Raw genomic sequence first — 21,039 nt, 5'->3', positions numbered from 1 at the left:
TTACACTCACTGGTGAATCAAATTCGTGCCATCCTCATATCTTGAAACGAGTCGCCTTTTTTTCCCAACCCATCTGCTAAGGATCCCATACACCAAGAACTTAAGCGCTGTTTTTAGACTTTCCTCTGCATCTTGTAACTGCTCCTAAATCTCTGCCCCGCCCTCCCTGTAGCTTAGTCCATGTAATCGTCCCAATTTAAGCCTGACCTGTACAGAAGTCGGAGAGCGCTATATCTAAGACATTCTGCATCCTGTGGGGAATCAGGACGAGCTGAGTTAATGCGACAGGAGCGTGTATTGACCAGTTGGTGGAAATGGGAACATGGTGTCACAGCTCAGCCAACCGTGTACAGCGTGTAAGGTCAGCGCCAAACGAAGCTTTCCCCTGCCACGTGAGGTAGTAGAGGAGATAGCATGAGCAGTTGTGGTGGTGTTTCTTGTTGGGAAAATTAGGAAGACTGCACATCATAAATGGCGTGGAGGAAGAATGAAGATTTTGCGACACATCTCCAAACTACATACAGGAGATCTGTGTCTCTCAGGGTGCATTCATGTCTATCACCCAAACATATGTGGCGATCCTATTAAATTTACGGGTATTGGTTCATTGGAGCAGGTGGTTCGTGATCGAAGTCACTTCGACAGACCGGTGTAAAGTTTCATCGCCTGTACTGTAGGATGACCATATCCAACAGACTATCAATCACAAGAGAGCGTTCCTGTATTGCTCCTTCATAAGCAGTTTAATACATTGCCTTTTTTCAGTTGCAACACACCCAATAAGTGGACACCGCCATGCACTTTGTTTTTCTACCATGACATAGAGACCTGTGTCAGCTGATGCTAAACCGACATTAACACATTTCGATGCTCAGGCTCCCACAGAAAACTGAACATCGCATGGCATAAACTGTACAGCTATCACACCATAAGCTGGTAGAAATAATACACACACAATGTTTCTCATTGTCAAAAATGTCGAAAACATCGCAACATATGGAAACTGGAAGAGTTTGCGGTGTTGTAGAGCACTTCCAACAACTATTTGAAGGTGTTTACCTGTACAGTTAATCTCATATTCCCATCGAAAGGGTAGCAGATGTCTCGGTGATCCGTTTCGAAAAGCATTGTCCCTTCATTTTGCAGTCATGTACATGATTACTGTTTCGGTGTTGACCATCGCCGGAAGGTGCTACTCACAACATGTTTGAGGTAGCACAAATCAAAAGAGGTACTGTTATCTTATTGGTGAAAAAAAAAATAAAAAAGAACATGTGTAGGGTGTCGCAGCATATGGAAATAGGACGAGTCTTTAGCAACGCTATCAAACAACTGTATTAAGGTGATGATCTCTACATTTAATCCCATGTTCCAAAGCTTGAAATAGTAGATATCCAGTGTTCCGTCAAGGTTCCCTCCATCTCAACGGAGTGGTGTCAGTCAATCATTATGCGGTAATGAACAGCGTACCCAGTGGACAGTTGGGATTGGAAAGACGCCATTGATAGGGAGCGATGTACTGTAATAAACACCGCAGTTCACAGCGAGATCAATTTTACCCAGAAGTTAGAGAGAGCAATATCCACCACATTCTGCACCCTGTTAGAGTGAACTGAGTTAATGCTACAGGAGCGTGTTTTGACCACTCGGTGGAAGTGGGAAAATGTTGTCGTAGCTCCGCCACCCATGTACAATGTGTAAGGTGAGCGCCAAATGAAGCCTGCTCCTACGACACAATGACAATACTAACAGTTATGGCAATGTTTCTGCTGGGAAAATTAGGAAGACTCAACATTGAAGCAGATCCGCGTCCCTCAGGATCCATTCACATCTATCACCCAAACATTCTATCATCGTTATTCTGTACCATCCAGCAGAGAAAAATAACGAACTTTAAAAGCTCCGTTAATTTCATCCAATAGATTTTTACCGCATCTCTATCTTCCGATATATCGAAAACGAATACTGACTACGTGCCGGCATTGAGCATATGTGGCGATCCTATTAAATATACAGGTATTGATCCTTTGGAGCAGGTGGCCAGTGATCGACGTCGCTTGCAGAGACCAGTGTAAAGTTTCGTCGTCTGTACTGTATGAGAACCTTCTCCCATATGCTCTCAGTCGCAGGAGAGGGACCTTGTTTTCGTTGTTTGATACACAGCTTTTTTTTGCTGTAACACACTTTATGCACTGCCATACCTTTTTTTTCCGCCACGACTTCGACGTCTGTGTCAGATTCTAAACCGATATTAACACGTTTGGTCCATTGACTCCCCCAGGAAACTAGACATCGCACAATGTAAATCACATTATGTAGTAATCAACAGTGTACCTGGACAGTTGGGTTGGAAAAGACACCTTCGATGTACTGTAATAATAAGCATCATAGTTGATAGTGCGATCAGTTTTAGCAATTTTATCGTAATTTCAACACTGACCAATGACGCGGCAGCATGCTTACTAATTTCTGTATCATCGCTAAACAACCCCTCCACTACTTTGCGAGTACCACCGCGAATGTCGGTAGATGACTGTGTAGTATGTTCATTCATTGTTAATTCTCGAACATATACACCAAAGAACACCGAACAGTGACCTACAAAAAATGGTTCAAATGGCTCTGAGCACTATGGGACTTAACTGCTGAGGTCATCAGTCCCCTAGAACTTAGAACTACTTAAACCTAACTAACCTAAGGACATCACACACATACATGCCCGAGGCAGGATTCGGACCTGCGACAGTAGCGGTCGCGCGGTTCCAGACTGAAGTGCCTAGAACCGCTCTGCCACAGCGGCCAGCACAGTGACCTACATATCTCTAGCACTTCGATCATATTTTGTAACTTACGATCTTTGTCCACGTGGATGGGAGTCACAGAGCATTCTCGCATTCTTTGGAAAAAGTTAGAGACCGGAAGATTTCCTCGCATTGTCTTTGACCAACGCTCCCTGCAGCTGACCGGAAGTAGTCAAGTAGACCGCTACATTCCACATTTCATGTAGGAACAGTGCGAACCGTGGCTGTAACTGCTATCCCGCACCCACCCAAGAGCACAATATTTCTCCAGATGTGGGAATGTCGAGGAGGTTAGCACCCCTTATCGGTGTACAGTAATATGAAACTGTTGTGTGATATAAAAGGCGGTTAAGAACATGAAACGGGTGGCTTTTATGCATGATGAAGCTCCAGACGGACGGAGTTTGCGGCATTTTACGTAAATCAACTGCGCTAGCAATTCTAAAGTATTGTTCTAGTGTCTGGGATCATTACCAAGAAGGTTTTGGTAAGCGAGAAACACATGCACTCCTAAGGCTGCAATGTTCTGCACTTAAAACACGCTATAATGTTAGATTGTTATGGTTTCCGACATATTAGTCGTATAGAATGCAACGCTGCTACTATCCCAATGTAAGAAATATATTTTCAGCGCAAGACATACATTCTGCTTGCAGGTTTCTCTACGATAACCTATGGTGATAAACTGTAAAATGAAAAACTACTTCCTTAAAACATCGATTCCTTGTGATACACGCACAATATAGCTTTCCAGAGATGTATAGCCCCACTATTCACATCCGATGACGGTCCAGAAATTATACTATGCTCGCATCAGTCCTATATAAAATTATCTTTAGTAACGGAGAATGCCTCTTACAAGGAAAGAGACAAACGCATAGCAGATGGTCCGACATGTGAAATTACACGTCATGCCGCCACTATTTCTGTAAACAGGACATCTGTCAAGCAGATGTATACGTGGAAATTGTAGTACCTTGCGAACACTTGTCGCTAACTTAGAATCACCGTAGTTAAGAATCTGAAGACTCGATTTTATGCCCAAGATGCGGCAGGGGAATGGAATACGTCACAATAATCTTCGTTCGTCTAGAGGAATGTGTCGAAACAGGATGGAAGTCCTCTGATGACCAAGAGGTTTGCTTATAACGATCGCAAGTAGACAGTGCTCTACGTCACACACAAAACACGCAGTTGTATGCGAGTCGAACGCAGTTACAAGTAAGCATCGTGCAAATCAATTTTGGCGAAAACTGCCGAGCCCGCAAGACGTGTGAGTATGTCATCCACTGATAGGATAGGATATACATCGATGACAGACTGAGAATTGACCGTGACCTTAAAATCGCCACAGATGCATAAAGCACCATTCGGCTTCTCGTCTACCACGATAGGCGTCGCCCAGCGACTATGCGCGACAGGGGAAAGGATGCCTTTTTCTTGTAAGCAGCAAAGATCGGCCTAGAGCCTGCTTCGGAGGCCAAAAGGGATTGGGCGGGCCTTAAAAAAACGATGAAAAGCAGAGGGAAGAAGCTCAACATGCGCCGTGAAACCCTTCACCCCTGGTGTGGAGGATAACAACGTTTTGTATTTACTGAACAACGGGACAAGGAGGGTATCCGATGACCGAATCGACACCGCATGTACTGTGTCCTGCACTGATAAACCCAGACGACCGAAAATGTCCACACAAAAAGGTTATCAGCATCCAGGGGCTCTGACCTTCAAAAACTGAGTGGTGAAGGAACAACTGTTGTACGAGATTTGTGTGGAAAAAACGCCGTCGACTAGCATAGAGTGATTACTGAAACTGCGCAAGGCGCAAGTGTATGGGGTAAAGCCGGCGAGCCCAAGCGTTGGTATGTGGCTCCTTCCACAACAGAAACGGATGATGCCATGTCAATTTGGAAGACCACCAGAATATGCGCAGCCTCCAAGGTAAGAAGAAAACAGGCACCCGACAGGGGAATGATGGAGAATACTTGGCCATCAATGGAATACGAGGCTTTCAGGTCCTTAGGTTCCGATTCGTGACGACTGTGTTCGTCTGCAGGAAGTGTGGCATGTACGCGAAGTTTCTCCTGAGCTTGACCCAACACAGCGATATGGCCTGCTCCGCTGCAAGCCATGCATCTTGCTCTCCAATGGGGGCACTCCGACCGTTGGTGAGTCCGGACAGGATGGATGCCGGGTGAAAGACTTCCTGTCACGGATAGACAAACGGATCGACGAGACTCCTGCTCAGCGCTAGACAACTGCCGAGCCGTCAAAACAGCGGGATCAAGACGCGGTTGTTGTAGCTGATGAGACTGCTGATAGGCAGACGAATGATCGGCAGACAGGTGTCGAGGGACGGGTTTTGTAACTTCAAAATATCTGCCTGAAAACCCTCGTCTGGTGTGTGAAAGACCACCATATCGCGAATCAACGAAGAGGCTTAAGACTACTTGCAGGCAACGTTGGTGCACCGGAAGTTACAATTGCGGGAGAGACCCTGGGAGTGTCATAATCCATTCCCGATAAGTCTGACCTAGTGTAGGAAAAGAATGTCTGACCTGTATTTGGGCGTCAAAGTGTTATATCCTAGCCAGTAATGCCACCCGAGCCCGCTGCCAAAAGGTTGGCAGCATCAAAGTCCGGACGCCGTCCGCATAAGCAGCGCCAGCGAGACAGCAAATCGCCGCAAGTCTGCGCGCGCCACCGCTGGCTTCTGGTTTCTTAAGCGCTGGAGTCGCGAGCGCTAGGACAGTTCTGTATTCGCCGCTCAGTTGTATACTCGCCACCGAATTGTGTACTTGCTGGTCAGTTGTGTGTTCATCGCAGCAGAGTTGTTGTTTGTCGTCAGCCGACGCTGACCTAGCCGCTCCGACTCGAACTAGACAGATTTCTGTAGACACGGAGTTCACTACTATGTTTCTGTATCTTCGTTAATAAAGATAAGTACCGACTTTTATTTAATCAGTGTGTTTGGGTTTTCATCTTTCTGTTCACTGTTCCAGCGGACCGGTCGGCCCGCTATTAAAAGTGTAAGCCGTTTCTACAGCGAATTGTTTGTCGCTACGAACGCCACCACAAAACTGGCGACGAGGACTTCCGAACTCGTGTGCAGGGCTGGTTCAACTTGTTTCTGGTTATACTAATTCTAGCGATAAAATTTTGGGGGCTGGTTTAATTTGTGTTCACTATGTCTGCCGAATTACAACAGTTGATCTTGTTACAGAGTCAGCAAATACAAAGTCTGGTGGAAGCAATCGCCAAACAAGCGGCTAATCCTCCAACACAAAAGGAACAAGCACAGGCAGCACCACCCTTCCGTGCTTTTGATGCATCAAGAGAAGAATGGCGAGAATATTTCGCGCAGTTGCAGGCGCACATGACAGTCTACAAAATCACAGGTACTGAGCGGCAGCTTTATTTAATTTCCACTGCAGGCGTGGAAGTCTCTCGACTACTTTGTAAGTTGTTCCCGGAATCCAAGCCAGAAGCTTTAGACTATGACGTTGTTGTTAACAAGCTTGCTGAGTATTTCGAGTCGCGAGTTCATGTGGCAGCAGCCAGATTCAAGTTCTTCAGATTAAAGAAACTGCCACATCAATCTAATAAACAGTGGTTAACAGATTTACGGGGCCTCACCCGTCAGTGCCGATTTAATTGTGTGTGTGAGCTTCCTACAGTGATGTCATGTTACGAGACGCTATTACTCAAAACATTGCAGATTCTCGTATTCGTGCTGCTATCTTAAAGTTGCCTGACCCGTCATTAGAGACTGTGATGAACATCATTGAAGCCCAAGATACTTTTGACTGTGCTGAGTGTGAGTTAGATCAGCCATGTATTTCTCAAATTGCCTGTGCTAAGCAAGTTATGTCACGCCCGCGGCCCCACCGGCAGAGTCAGACTGTAAACACTAGCCGGCCGCGTCATGTTAAACACATTCGTCAGCCGCGTGTGCAAAATGATAGAGTTAAGTCTTGCCCTAAGTGTGTTCTTGCTCATCCTCGTGAACGTTGCCCGTTGAGAAACGCGGTTTGTCACTTTTGTCAAAGGAAAGGACACATCCAGACTGTTTGTTTGCGTAAACGCAAGAACAATTCTAGTGCTGCCCAGCCCATGGATATTCATGTTCTTCAAAGCTAGCCCGCCCAGAAAGTCGCGTTTAAAGACTCTTCCACGGTTCGTGTGGGTAATAAACTTGTTCGCAATAAAACACCCACCCAGCCCTCTGCTATGCGACCCAGGCGTAATTCAAACGCTGTAAAAAGTAACGTACAGACTGCAAGTGAAGCGGGAGTTGTTGTTCCACCCGCCCAACCCACGAGTTGTCGTAAGCAGCAAACACGCGCTAAACGCGCTGCTTTTGTGTCTTCCGCCTCCACTGCACCGACCCAGAGACAGTGTAATAAACTATTTGTGAAGCTACGCATCCAGGATAAGACCTTCAATTTTCAATTAGACACTGGTGCGTCTGTGACTCTCATAAATAGTGCTATGTATGCGGCTATCGGCCGCCCTAAACTTTCAGCGGCAAAACATTCTTTGGCTACTTATAGTGGAGAACAAATTCCTATGTTAGGTGTATGTAGCGTGCCAGCCACATTCCGTGGCAATACAAAAACAGTTTCATTCACAGTGCTCCGCGCTACAGACAGTGTAAACATTTTCGGATTAGACTGTTTTGACTTGTTTGGCCTGTCTATCCAAGACAATGTGTTGCAAATTAATTCTGTTGTTGTTCCTCAAGACAGCATAACCGATTTGTGTAAACGATACAGTGACATATTTAAAGACGAACTAGGTTGTGCTGCGAACTTTGCCGCTCATATTACGTTAAAAGATAATGCTCAGCCTCGATTTTGTCGTGCTCGTCCAGTGCTTCACGCCCTCCGGGCACCTGTAGAAGATGAACTTCGTCGTTGGCAAAACAACGGTGTTATTCAACCCGTTTCAGCGAGCCAGTGGGCTTCTCCCTTAGTTATTATAAAGAAACCGTCTGGCAAGTTACGTTTGTGTGCTGATTTTAAGTCGACAGTTAATCCTCAGACTGTCATTGATTCTTTTCCTTTGCCTAGACCGGACGAGCTGATGGATAAGATAGGGGAAGCTCTTTTCTTTTCCAAAATTGATCTCCGTGAAGCATATTTGCAATTGCCCCTCGACGAGCAATCAAAACAGTATTTTGTCATAAACACGTCGTTGGGGTTGTTCCGCTTTCTGCGTTTGCCTTTTGGTTGTGCGTCAGCTCCAGCTGTTTTTCAGCGTTTTTTGTCACAACTTCTGGCTAATGTGCCATCGTGTTGCAACTACTTAGACGATATTGTTGTGTCCGGTCGGACGCCTGCTGAACATTTCCGTAATTTGGAGTGTTTGTTTAAAGTGTTGTCTCAGGCAGGCCTACGTTGCAACATCGATAAATGTTCATTTTTTCTTACGGAGATGGAGTATCTGGGACATGTTATTAATGCTCAAGGCATTCATCCCTCCCAGTCACATTTAGCAGCTATTCGTGATTTGCCCGCCCCTCGCAATCTGCATGAATTGCAAGCAGTTCTTGGCAAATTGACATATTATATTAGGTTTATACGTAATGCATCACAGATTGCTGCACCGTTGCATCGTCTCCGCCGTAAGAATGTTCCATTTGTGTGGTCAGCTGATTGCCAATCAGCCTTTCAGCAGCTTAAAGAGGCTTTATTGAATGATCGTTGTCTGGTCCATTACGACCCTAACAAGCCTCTGGTGTTAGCTTGTGATGCCTCTTCTTTCGGCCTCGGTGCTGTGTTGTCTCACCGAGTCGGTAACACCGAACGTCCTATTGCGTTCGCATCTAAATTGCTAAACAAAGCTCAGTGTAATTATAGCCAATTGGACAAGGAAGCGTTGGCTCTTGTGTTCGGTGTCACAAAATTCCATCACTATCTCTATGGTAGACCATTCTATTTAGTAACAGATCACAAGCCCCTGACGTCACTGTTTCATCCGTCTAAACCAGTTCCTCAGCGAACAGCTCAGAGACTACAACGTTGGGCTCTTTTGTTATCACAATACCAGTATGAGATACTGTATCGCCCTACAGCTCAGCATGCAAACGCTGACGCGCTTTCTAGATTGCCGATTGCTGCGGATGATGTCTTCGATTCCTCTGACGACTCTTGCCATCAGATTGACGCCGATGAGCATCAATCCCTCCGGGATTTTCCGATTGATTATCGTCAGGTGGCACGTGAGACAGCTACGGATCCTCATCTGAGTTTACTATTAGGTTTTGTTCAACATGGTTGGCCGTCCACGGCAAAGGACATATCGGATCCTGTCGTTCGTCACTATTATCCGCAACGTCATCTGTTGTCTGTTTCGCACGGAGTTTTGCTGTTACGCACCGAGAATGACCAGCTTCGTGTAGTGGTTCCCCAAGTGCTCCAATCCAAGGTCCTCGACTTGTTGCATCAAGGTCATTGGGGAGTGGTCCGCACCAAGCAGCTTGCCCGCCGTCATTGTACATGGATCGGCATTGATAAGCAGATTACGCAGATGTCTACAGATTGTTCGACGTGTGCCGAACACCAAGCTGCTCCGCCTCAACGCTATTTTGAGTGGGCACGCCCTGCCGGTCCCTGACAGCGAGTACATATTGATTTCGCTGGTCCATATTGGAATTCTCGTTGGATCATCGTGATAGATGCATTTAGTAATTTTCCGTTTGTTGTGCCCATGCAGTCTACAACGTCTGCACAAACTATACAGGCGTTGACTTCAATTTTTTGTATTGAGGGTCTTCCACAAGTTTTAGTGTCTGACAATGGTCCACAATTTACCTCTGCTGAATTTGAAAGTTTTTGTTCTGCCAATGGCATTCGCCATGTTCTTACTCCGCCGTTCCACCCTCAATCGAATGGTGCAGCGGAACGTTTTGTACGCACATTCACGGATCATATGGACCGCCTTCGTGCTACGCACTCTCGTCAGCAGGCCCTCATCACGTTCCTGTCGTCGTACCGGACCACGCCACGCGACGGCCCTTCGCCTGCGGAGCTTCTCCACGGCCGTCGTCATCGCACCCTACTACGGTTGTTGCACCCCCCGGATCGACCCGCCGCTTCTGAGCATCGCACGCGTTTTCAGCGCAACGACGCCGTTTTTTTTCAGAGTTTATCACGGTCGCCGTCGTTGGGAACGTGGTACCGTGATAAGTGTCCAGGGTCGCGGTTTTTATACTGTTCAAGGTGCTACTGGGGTGCACAGGAGGCATCAGAACCAGTTGCGCCGCGCTGGCCGCCCGGATTCTGCCGCTCGTTCTTTGTCCACAGATTTGGTCCGCGGCGGGTTCCAGCCGCGCCTTTCGACTTCGCTGCCGCCCCCAGGGCAGCAGCAGCAGCCGTCGCCGCTACCACGCCGACAGCCCGTCCCGTTGATGCCTCCCGCGCAGCTTCATCCGTGAGCGCCCCAGGTGGTCGCTCCGGCGCCTGCGGTCCCTCTTCAGTCGCCACCGCCTTCGGAGCTGATGGATGTCGACCCCTCAGCCGGGCCGCCTTCCCAAGCGGTGGCTGTTCAGCCTGTCCTGCAGCCGCTTTCCTTGGGCGCCCCCAAGGAGTCTGACACCGCAGCGCCTTGTCCGGCGCCCACTCAGCAGCCGTCGACGCAGCGTCAGGAGACGCTGCCTCTCTTCGTGGGTCCCGACGCCCCGTCGCGTCCAGTACCAGAAGCTGCGCCCGTGGTCACAGGCGTGCACCCTGACCTCGGTTTTCAGTCGGTGTTTCCCGAGGCCCCGCGCAGCCAATGCTGGGGTACGGACCGGGGACTGCCACCGACAACAGTCTCCGCCCCGGTCTCTTCTGCTACGCCTGCGGCCAGACCCCTCCCCCGCCGTCGACGCTCGCCACGTCATTATTCAACGACGGTGCGGCGATTTGGGGGGGAGGAGTGTTATATCCTAGCCAGTAATGCCACCCGAGCCCGCTGCCAAAAGGTTGGCAGCATCAAAGTCCGGACGCCGTCCGCATAAGCAGCGCCAGCGAGACAGCAAATAGCCGCAAGTCTGCGCGCGCCACCGCTGGCTTCTGGTTCTTAAGCGCTGGAGTCGCGAGCGCTAGGACAGTTCTGTATTCGCCGCTCAGGTGTATACTCGCCACCGAATTGTGTACTTGCTGGTCAGTTGTGTGTTCATCGCAGCAGAGTTGTTGTTTGTCGTCAGCCGATGCTGACCTAGCCGCTCCGACTCGAACTAGACAGATTTCTGTAGACGCGGAGTTCACTACTATGTTTCTGTATCTTCGTTAATAAAGATAAGTACCGACTTTTATTCAATCCGAGTGTTTGGGTTTTCATCTTTCTGTTCACTGTTCCAGGAGACCGGTCGGCCCGCTATTAAAAGTGTGGCGGTGACTTCGTAAGCCGTTTCTACAGCGAATTGTTTGTCGCTACGAACGCCACCACAAAACAAAGTACTAATGTTAATAAATGAGAGATCACGAGGGGACTGCTCAGGGTTCAATTGTTGAATTAAACGATACACCTTTGGACCGACTGTTAGTCCCATAGTGCTCAGAGCCATTTGAACCATTTGAACTGTTCGACATAATTTGACCGTGATTCGGCAAACCTATCGAGAGCCGGAAACGTCGGTGGAGCCACATGCAAAGTGTTCAATTTACCTGCGATGGAATTAACTCTATGGTGAGCAAGAGCGAAGTTCCGAATGCGTGAGCGCTGCTTGAATCTGCTATAGAGTTTCAACCAACGACTGAAGAAGTTCCTTGGAGGAGGCCATTCCGTTCTAAAACGAAAATCCCATCCTCGTCGCCAATAACTGTAGTGTCTGCGTCGGCAGGAAAGAACGAACAGTCAATTTGAACACACGTTATTATAATTAAAGAAAAACGCCTTCTTGGCATACACTAAGTTTTAAACGCAAAAACAAGAAGTAAACCCTACAACTCTTGGGGTGGCAAACCAGATAAGGAAACAAGACGATGGAAGAAAATACTGATCAAAATCTACTCTGCTAATTACACAATACAACATGCTACTCCAACGCTACAGTGAGGGTATACAATTGCTAGGGCCAGCGTAAGTACTGGCCAGAGCTGTTCCTAGCAGTAGGTAAACACTGCTGTTCTGATTTTTTTTCCTTTATTGATTTTCAATTCCCCACCAAGGGGGCAGGCTGGCAGTAGCTTAGTATGCTGCTCTACAGCCTACAGACTTTTATTTTAAAAAACGGAAGAAGAAAAGAAACAAGAAAAACAGGCGATAAAACGGTGACAACAAGTGTAAAATGACGGAAAAATGCGGAAAGTTAAAACAGAAAGCAAAAGGGGTTGGCAACGTTAATAAAAAACACAGGAATCAGACAAGTAACATAGTACACACACAATTAAAAAAACACGGCGACAGTCTGGTTTCTGTTCACAAGAGATAAAAGGCACACCCAGCGACAGTATGATGGCCATTCGCAACACATCCCAAAAAACACAACACGGAACACTCACCGTAAAACACTCACTGTAGAAAACTGCACGAAAGTGGCGGCACAAAGATGACACTTCCGAGCCAAAGACAGATGGGGGGGGGGGGGGACCTGGAGGAGGGGGAAGAACAAGGAGGGAGGAAGGAAAAAAACGAAAAAGGGGGGGGCAACCAAGGAGGGAGAGGACTAACAAAGGGGGAGAAGGGCAGACGTGAGAGGGGGCAGAGGAGGGAAATGTAAAAGGACTCGGGAGAGAGAAGGGGGCAAAGAGAGGGGAGGTGGGGAAGAAAGAGGATGGAAGGGGGGGAGAGGGAGCCTGGGAAAAGGACAGAGGAAATGATGGGGAGTGAGGATCAGAGTTGATAGGAGGGATAAATGGAGGGAGAGAGGGCATCATCCGGGAGGGGGAGTTGATGGAAGCCACCTTGGGAAAGGAGATGTAGGGTGTGGAGATGGAGGGTAGGGGGGACACAACGGAGAAGGCGTGGCAGGGGGCGGGGATGGGAGAGGAGAGGAGCAACCAGGGGGTGAGGGGGATCAAGGCGGCGGGAGGTGTAACTGTTCTGACTGTCTGGGAGTGCTTATAAAGCCGGGTCGGCGAAGTGCTACACGAGTCATATGAGTTCTGATTGGTGGAATAATGTCACATGTTGTCTAGCAAAGTAGTTCCCTGTTTATTTGGAAAGTCTGTTTGTTTATATCCGCTGGCAATGTTTCTCTCTGGGCTCCTGCAAGGAGGTTGGCAGCCCATCTCGTCTGTCGGTTGTGCGGGTCCTCTAAGTAAGGGGCTGCTACGACACTCATGCTTGCAATTAAGTTAAACATCTGTGTGCAAAATACGAGGGCGGTTTGGAAAGTTCTCTGAACGAAACAGAAAAGAAGTACTTACACACTGAAACTTTTTTTACTTTTCAATGCAGTCTGCTTGTTGATTCATGCAACGATCCTCCAGTGCCTTGGTCCCATCTCGAAAATGAGCTTCCTCCAGGCCTGTAAAATAGTTGTCAACTCTGGCTATCAATTCTTCGTTTGAAGTGAATCTTCGTCCACAAGAAAAATTTTCAGTTTTGGGAAGAGATGGAAGTCTGACGGAGCCAAATCAGCTGAATAAAGTGGGTGTGGCAACAATTTATACCTTAGTTCGTATAACTTTGTCATGGTGACTGCACATGTGTGCGTGTGCGCATTGACTTGATGGAAGATGACTTTCTTCCTTGCTAAACCTGGCCTTTTTAGCGTATCTTTTGTTGCAATTTGTCCAGGAGGTTAGCATAGTAATTGTTTGCTCAGTGGGGAGATAATCTACTAACAGAATCCCCTTCGCATCCCAGCAAACTGATTCCATGACCTTTCCCACCAGAGGAATTGTCTTTGCTTTCTCTAGTGGCGGAGAATCAGCATGTTTCCACTGCTTTGAATGTTGTTTTGTCTCTGGGATATAGTAGTGCACCCAAGTTTCATCTGTGGTCACAAACCAGTGCAAAATATCTTGCTCGTTTCTCCTAAAATGGGCCAAACACTGTTCTGATCTGGACAGATCCATTCTCACGCGTTTTTGATCCAGCATCAACAGTCACGGCACGCATCTTGCACATATTTTTTTCATTTCTAATTCTTCAGTTAAAATGTGATTTACCCTTACAGATGACATCAGGCAAGTGTGAACAATTTCACCCACTTTCAATTGGTGATCCTCCATGACCATTTTGTGCATTAAAGTTAGATTTCCAGAGTTTGTACTCTGCATGGTATTAAATTTTCTGGACATCACAGAAGAACTGAAATTTAAACATAAATTAACAGAACGCAAACAATAGCAAATTCTCTAGTCTTAATTTCTTAAGAAAATTAATGAAATGTGTGTTAAATTAGAATGATGCTGTTGTTTACTCAGCCTGGGAGTGGTGTTTCAGTGTTTTGAGTTATTATTCCACTGTGTCAGTTTTAGGTGGGATGAACACAGTGACACATCGAAGTTGTCCCAAGGAACCACTGAGAATGTTGAAAGGAGAACAGAATCACTGTTGGGCATTGAAGAACAAAATATAAAGCACCAAGAACAGAAAAATAATTGTTGAAGCGAGAGGATACTTGTACAGAACGAGAAATCACAAAATGTGCATTAAAAACAATGGATTGAGTATATAAATAAATAAATAAATAAATAAATATATATATATATATATATATATATATATATATATATATATATATATATATATATATACTATTAATTTGTGAGTTGTTGGATGGAATATGCATGTGAAGTTTTATTATTTAATTTAATTTACATTTTATTTCTATTTTTATTTTGATTTTGGTTCACTGCCAAGATATGCGAATGCACGGATCGTTCTTAGATTTTACTGATACAAAAATGTAGCGTGGGATCCTGTATAATTATTGAAATCCATGCCCAAAAACAGTTAATCATTATAGGCTATATACACACACAAAAATGTATTTCACCATTTTCAATATGTAAGGACCTACGTGTGATTTAATTACATCTTAGTGCAGGCTAAATCTGTGACCTATTGCATGTAACATAAATCATTTGAATACATCGTTAAGTACTTTGAAAATGTCAGTTTCCTGTAGATCATGAATGAAAGAAATGATATACCGATCTCCAGTGTCGACTGTGGAAAGAACAGGATAATAGTTATGATAATTTGAAATTGCTGCTTAATGGCGGCCAGTTGTCACCGTCCAGCAATGTTCAGCTTGCTGCCGGCACAGCATCTGAATTTTTTTTTTAAATGATGGGACAAGCAACCGGGATATGTGGTGCAGATTACAGTTAAAATTAAGAGCAGCAATACGTTAGAGATGTATTGGAGCTCACTGCTCAAATAATAAAACAAGTACCCACCTTATTACGCAGATTGCGTACAATGGCGTCCTATCCGAACAAGACCAAGCAAGAGAGAGTCTGGTGCTTTTTGTTTCACGCCGATACAAAAAAAAAGATAATAATACTTATGTTACAGATAATAGTTTTTCTCTATAATCAGATTATTCCTTGACATTCGGTAGAGTTTCTTTTATGTATGGCAAATATAATTGCTTAATATCGTGGAAAAATATATATTAACTTATAGTTCTCCTAATCTGGGACATGGGACGTCATAGATGACCACTTTCTTTACGGTTAAGGCACTGAACAGTGGATGCTGGACATTGCAGCACACAATAGACTCGAGTCATTAGAGTTTGAGCTGTCACATCATCTGAAATACATTCCAAGTTCAGCACGTCGGGGCATTTTTCACTAATTGGTAATTATCTGCAAATAAGGGGTACCTTACAAGGTCCCATTCTCTCAATGGAGAGGCACAATGGTGTTAGTCATGGTGTCACGGCATGGGGAGCCATCGTCTATGGCTTCAAGTCATGGGTGATAGTGACTGAGGGATCTTTGACGGGACACCGCTAGGCCAAGGACATACTGCATGCCCGTGTGTTGCATCAAGCGACGGTATCGTGGTGCAATTTTTCAACAGGAAAACGCTCGTCCACAGCTGGCAGGCGTCTCTGTGAGCTATCTGCCTCCAATAGCCAACAAGATTCTCAGATCTTCCATGTAGTGAACATGTATGGCACCAACTCGGATGCCAATTTTCTCTCTGTGTCAATATCCCGGATATTAAGGACCAGTTACTACAGTTGTGGGTCAGATTCCCGAAACAGTGAATGCATGCAGGACAGGGTGAGTGCAGCGTTACACTGATAAGTAGGCTCTTACGGATAAGTCCTATGAAATTTAGGTACAACAGATACTGTCTTTGCTTCTCGCTTCTCACAGTGCCTATTCACTGAGAACACTCAGAGGCATGTTAATAACATTCTTTAGCATTCGTAATTTCGCGTCAATGGTGTGTTGGAGGGAAAGGCGGTTGGCATCCCTGCACAATCTGTGTTTAGTGTGACTGCCGGAAATTTCATTGTTGCTTGTTTGTTTGTTTGTTAGTTATTGTTCACTTCTGTATTCGGTAGAACGTTGTGTCGCACAGTTTGTGAATTGCGAGATGGCAGACTTAGAGGAGCAACGCATCTGCATTAAAATTTTGCATGAAACTCACGAAACCCTTTACACAAACACACCAAATGATGCAGGAAACCTACGGTGATGAGTGCTTAAGCCGTACTCGGTATTAGGAATGGTGCACACGGTTTAAAAATGGCCGGATGGAAGTTAACGATGGCGGCCGTTCAGGACGCCCTTCGACTGCTACCGGCGACGCTGGTGTCAGGAACGTCAAAGAAATTGGGCATGCCACTCGAAGACTGACTGTCCGAGAGTTTGCAGAAGAATCTAACATTTCAGTTGGATCATGTAATGAAAGCCTAACACAGCATCTTGAAATGCATCGTGTTTCCACCAAGTTTGTCCCTCGGCTCATGAGTTAAGACCAAAAAGATCTTCGCCTCGTAATCTGTGAAGAGCTTTTGGATCCCTCAAATGAGAATTAGATGTTCCTTAAAAAAATCATAACTGGTGATGAGACGTGGGTCTACGCCTATTATGTTGAGACCAAGATTCAGTTTTCACAGTGGTTCAGGAAAGGTTCTCATAAAAAAAAAAAAAAAAAAAGATATTCATCAGGTCAGGTCAAATATCAAAGCCATGACTTTGAAGGAATAGTTCATCACGAATTCGTGCCACAAGAACAAACTGTTAATCGATGGTACTATCGGGACGTGTTACGACGCCTAAGAGAATATGTGAGAACGAAACAGCCTGATATGTGGAGAGACAATTCATGGTTCCTGCATCAGGATAACGCACCCGTACATTCATCCCTGTTGGTGCGTAATTATTGCACAAAAATCGAAATCACTGTGCTGCCTCATCCTCCGTACTCTCCAGACCTGGCCCCTACGGACTTTTTTTATTTCCAAACTCACGCATCTGTCAACCAGAGATGCACTACCTACTGCCTTCTGCATTTCTTAATCGGTCGGAGCCTTCTCACTTGTGGGAACCTTGGTAATTATTACAGGAGAGGTGTACGGTTTCCAGAAAATTTCCGAGTACAAAATATGTTACACGATTCTGCAACATACTGACGTCACTGAGAAAGATCTATAGTTCTGTCCAGAGAGCTTTCTTACTTATCGGAATAGCACCTTTTCCTGTCACTTGAGGACAATAAAGAGAACCACGAAGCGGCCGTCTAGGGTATTTGCGTAACTCATAGGAAGCGATTGATGATAAATAATTTAGTGTCCTACTCAGAAACAATAGGTCGGATTGCCCGCTGCTAGGAGACACAGGGACACATCGTCTGTGCTGGGCGAACAACCAGACCGACATTTCCAGCGGTCGGTCTCTACGACTCGCTTAATGGAGGTAAAGGCTTGTGTCAGCTTAAAGGGTACACTCGCAAAGGGCGTACGCTAGCTGCCTACTGGTTGCCGGCTGGAGTTTCAGTTCTTGACTACACTTTGTCTTTCGAACTAAGCACAGTTCTCCCTTTCTCGAGCAAGTAGTGCACCTCCTGTGGCTATTTCTGTTTAATTTTATCTTTGTTTGTTTCAGGGGAAAAGAAGACTCAAAGTTCCGCACGAATATACACTGATGAAAAAAAAATAGCAACACCAAGAAGGAGTTGCTCGACGTAAATGAAAGCTGGTAGGAATGTATCTACATTTGAAAGATTATGTCTATTCAACTTTCGCGCCATCATTTGAACGAGGTCGTGTAATAGTGCTACGAGAAGAAGATGGATGTTCCTTCTGCGACACTACAGAGAGACAACAGGAATGTAGCCAATTAACATGACTGCTGGCAGCGGTGGCCACGAGAACTACGGTCGCAAGACGATCGTGCTGCCGACGCCCACGTAACACTACCGAGAGGGAGGATCATCGTGTTCAGCGTATGGCCAACTGCTGCTCAAATTGCTTCTGTAGATGCAGTGCGATGTGGCGTATGTACTGCACCTGCAGCAGCAAGAATGAAATGTTCAATAAGTAATTTCTTAGTGGCCTTATGTTTAATCGTTTTTCAGAAATTGCCCTCTTGCAACCAGGCAGCTTGAGAGCGACTCGAGGCACGATCTAGAAGCATCTGGTGTGGTACAAGTACTAACCTAGCAAAGGATCTGCTTGTGTTTTTAAATCGATGATTTGTGAATTTTAAAATGAATACCTAAGCTATATGCAATATTCCAAGTAGCGGGGCTCACTTTGCCGTTCTGCAGATTTTCGTGATCATTTTCTCGCGATTCACTAACCAAACCAAGTTACCGCTTTTAATGCAGTAACACACGCGATCTGTTGATGAAACTCTTATCGAGGTGCTGCAGACTCGCACTGGAGAGAAAGCGGTTCAAATCCCTGGTCGTTCATCCAAATTTAGGTTTCCCCTTAGTTTTCCTAAATCGCTGAAGACAAATGCCATAGTTTTTCTGTTGAAAAAAAATCATAATAATTTCCACCTACATCGTTGTCGAATCCGAGCTTGTGTTCCGTCCCTAATAACCTCTATGTCGGCGAGAAGTTGAGCCCCACTCTCTTTTGTTCTTTTTAGAGATGAAACACGTTCAAGCTGTGAAATTCTTCCTCCATTTTGATACACTTTTAATGTATACAATGCATACCCAGCAGTTCAACAAGTTCAAAGCGTCAATGCCTGTTTCCAACAGCAAAGGCCGAGGGAGGCGGTGCCCTTTCGCAACGTAGCAGGGCGCCTGGAAATTCACGGAAGCGAATAAGTAGGTGTGAGAAAATTTTTCGTTAGTGTAGGCAAACATTAAACGTCATATAGCGTTGTTGGCTATGATATCTCACGGGGTGGGTTCAGCAAAGCAGAAAGGGTGTTCTTGCTATGCGCACATTGGTGCCTTTCCTTGCGGATAAGTGAGAATTGTACCGTAGGTGTTTTTGTGGATTGTAGGTGAGCATAATGGATACGTGTTAGGTTTGTGCCGTATGATGACGTTGAGAGAGTGTGAAATCCGGTGATGGGACATAGCCTACTTCTCTTGAAAAACACGAAGACGGTCGCCGAGCTGAACGTCCCCATCCGACGGACAGACTGCTACGAGATCAACAGTGTCACATGTCCTGACTTCATGAGACACTGCGGAGAGATTTGAGATTTAATCCAGGACATTGACACAAAGACTCGTAACCAGGAACTTTACAGCACCACTGGCAGTGAAAATTTCATCCACCACCAGGATTCGAACCCACTTCCCTCGGAGTTGAGCGCCACTGCACAGGCGTATGTTAGCGATCTTTATTTTTTTTTTCTTTTACTGATCTAATTTTGTTCGTTATCGTTCGTTCCATATGTTCGGGGCGGGCTTCCCATGACACCCGTTCAAGTTCATCGTTGATTCATTCACTCAGTTTTTTTAATAAATATATTATTACAGAGGGCAGCTAACCCTCTGGCCGAACAGACTGAGCTACCGTGCCGGTGTGACCTCGGCTACAGAGGCTAGTGTCAATGAACGAGTAAGAGTGTTTGACAACGTGATATGCGGTGTTGGGAGTATACGTGACGGTCTAGCGTGTTTCGTGGATGTCGAGCAGAGATTTCCCTTGCTGGTGGAGAAGAAGTAAGATTTAACTGGTATGCCTAGAAACCGCTCTGATGTGTCAACCGCATGTCTCAACAAGATATCAGACCTGTGGAGCAATCGGGGCCGGGCTTCGTAAAAAGCTCAGTACACTCACTACCACGTAATTGTAACACAAAATCTCCGTAGGGAATGAAAGGACAGCGTTCAAATTGACATATCACTGTAATAGTATCAGATTGAATGTTTGTATTGGATAACTCGGTATGGAGCTACTGACACTTATGTTTAGGAATATTAAACAGTAACAGTGATAATCAATTTAGAGCTGACAGTGACTGCTGGTGGACTCACACACATTTCGTTGTACAGAACAAGGAGTGGTAGTTGGTTACTAGCGTTGCTCATCCCTCTTTTTTGGGGTGTGCTCGGAGATACGGAAGAGTTAGTACCATGGGCTAATGATGAGTGGGAATGCGAAATCCTCTAACTGCCATTTTTTTCGAAAACGCGTTTTCAGTGCTATTGTGTTCTCGGTACTCTCTTGCATGTCCCTAGACTTGTTCCAAGCGTCAGATCACGGAGGAAATATTTAAGACATTCATTACTAAATGAGCCAACGGCCTTACCGCAGTCGTAACACCGGTTCCCGTCAGATCACCGAAGTTAAACACTGACGGGCTGGGCTTGCACTTGGAGGGGTGACCATCCGGTCTGCTGAGCGCTGTTGGCAAGATGGGTGCACTCAGCCCTTGTGAGGCAAACTGAGGAGGCACTTGATTGAGAAGTAGCGGCTCCGGTCTCGTAAGCTGACATACGGCAGGAAGAGCAGTATACTAACGTTATGCCCCTGCATATCCTCATCCAGTGATGCCTGTGGGCTGAGGGTGGCACGGCGGCCGGTCGGTACCGTTGGCCCTTCATAGCATAATCGGGAGGTGTTTAGTTTTTTAGTTTTATTACTAAATGGCGCATGGTCTTTGCGCCAAGCAGTGCTTTCCCCTGTATGTCCAAGAGTCATGCGTCAAGGCCTGCAACATGGGATGGTTTACAGAGGTAAGAGAAAAGTCTTTTGTGAGTGGGCTCAGCTTTTTGAGCTGTGACAGAGATTTTGCAGTTATAGAAAAACTAAGAAAGGCCTGTGTTGCACAATTGTTCAGTCAGCTAAAGCTATGAACACTTTCTATGTAATTACAATACCTAAGACTGGCTTCTCGGGCTTTAAAGATGCTGCTGTAAC

The 21,039-nt window shown here is 45.8% G+C and overlaps 1 pseudogene; it reads left to right on the top strand.

Moving 5' to 3' along the window:
- The first annotated feature begins 20,414 nt into the window (after positions 1 to 20,414).
- On the top strand, positions 20,415 to 20,532 carry LOC124723850 (annotated as a pseudogene).
- The last annotated feature ends 507 nt before the right edge of the window (positions 20,533 to 21,039 follow it).

The sequence above is a fragment of the Schistocerca piceifrons genome, chromosome 1, assembly GCF_021461385.2.
Source record: "Schistocerca piceifrons isolate TAMUIC-IGC-003096 chromosome 1, iqSchPice1.1, whole genome shotgun sequence".
In the NCBI taxonomy this organism is placed as follows: domain Eukaryota; kingdom Metazoa; phylum Arthropoda; class Insecta; order Orthoptera; family Acrididae; genus Schistocerca; species Schistocerca piceifrons.
The sequence above is the reverse complement of the archived record's forward strand: the minus strand, read 5'-3'. Positions and strand labels throughout refer to the sequence as shown.